Source organism: Protopterus annectens, chromosome 1.part1 (genome assembly GCF_019279795.1).
Source record: "Protopterus annectens isolate FY-2018-M chromosome 1.part1, PAN1.0, whole genome shotgun sequence".
Taxonomy (NCBI): Eukaryota; Metazoa; Chordata; order Ceratodontiformes; family Protopteridae; genus Protopterus; species Protopterus annectens.
The window spans coordinates 813,281,138-813,282,497 of NC_056726.1; the positions used below are offsets into that span (position 1 = coordinate 813,281,138).

Consider the following 1,360-nt stretch of genomic DNA (forward strand, 5'->3'; position numbering starts at 1 on the left):
AGCACTCCACTACTGCTCTTTAAAATGGCTAGTCTGAACCAGCCACTATACCATTTAATATCTGCAAGCTTTATACTCTTTGCCATCCCAACAAGTCATTTGCAAGGAGCAAAAAGCTGTGGTTGTTTTGACAGGGTCACTACAGTCCATTTATTTATTTATTTGTTTGTTTGTGTGTTTGTTCCATGGTTTGCATTTGGTATAATACTTAAGTTGTTTACCTCGCACACACAAAGTACAAGGTTTGATTCTTACCTTTGAAGGGAAATTGGCAAGGATTTTGCACAGTGGCAGTATCACAGCCAGTGAGGTTTATCTGAGGCATGATTATTGCTAATTGAAACTAGCTTACAAGGGCAACTAGCTTAGCATTTACTTATGAACCTATAATCCAGTCATTCTCAACAGGTATTGAACATTTAATACAGAAAATACCAACAGTCAACATGCTTATGGAAACAAATCAATTTCTATTTATTTACCCTTTTCACTTTGTTTGAGGGACTTACTGGAAACATTCAATTTGCACTAAACCTGAAGAAGTATACATTTAAATATTAAAAGAGATTATGTATAAACTCATACCATCACTCAGTAAATAAGAAGTGTAACAGTTGTCAATAAAAGGAATGCAAATATACTTATTTCGGTCTTCTCTGAGTTACCACTCCATGGCCAGAGTACTGTGGTCTGTAGTAGTCTGGTCACTCCATGGGCAGATTACTACAGACCACAGGAGTGACATCAAATAGACTGCTGTGGGATGTTTTGCTTACAATTACAGAATACATTTTCTAGAGTGTGTTGCGCTTGCCCTTACGCAAATATAAGCCACTGCAGCCCTGCTCATGATCTTTTAATATATACGACACTCAAGGTCACACTATTTCAGAGAAGAGAGGAATACATTTACTCATTTTCCATTCATAATTTGTTAATGTATTGCTTATCTTCTGACAATAATGGAAAATGTCAGGAGCATAGAGGAAAGCGCAGACACTGATGTATGACAAAAGCAAAAGTAAAGAGCACGTGCAATGTACATAGTTGTGGAACAGTTAGTATAATTAGCCCTTTTGTTAAGTTTCTTGTTAAATGTAATCCTACTCTAAACTAAGCATCACATCGAAGAATAAAGCATTCTAGTCCCCCACAGAGTATGCTTTTAGAATTGTCCATAGTATTAACTCAGTTATTGCTAAACATATGGATTATATAGCAATATGCATAGACAAAAAATTGCAAGCCACTGCAATGCTTCTGGATTTCTTTTAGGCAGTCAGCATGGTGAGCTATAAAATAGTAATGTTTAAACTCCAGATTTTAGGCTTTAACTTGAAAAAAGAAACATCCGTTGGTT

At 36.0% G+C, this 1,360-nt stretch overlaps 1 non-coding gene across 1 annotated transcript; it reads left to right on the plus strand.

Moving 5' to 3' along the window:
* Positions 1-276: 276 nt before the first annotated feature.
* On the plus strand, positions 277-410 carry LOC122817213. Its single transcript, XR_006367168.1, has one exon. It is a non-coding gene; the product is annotated as a U4 spliceosomal RNA (small nuclear RNA).
* Positions 411-1,360: the final 950 nt, after the last annotated feature.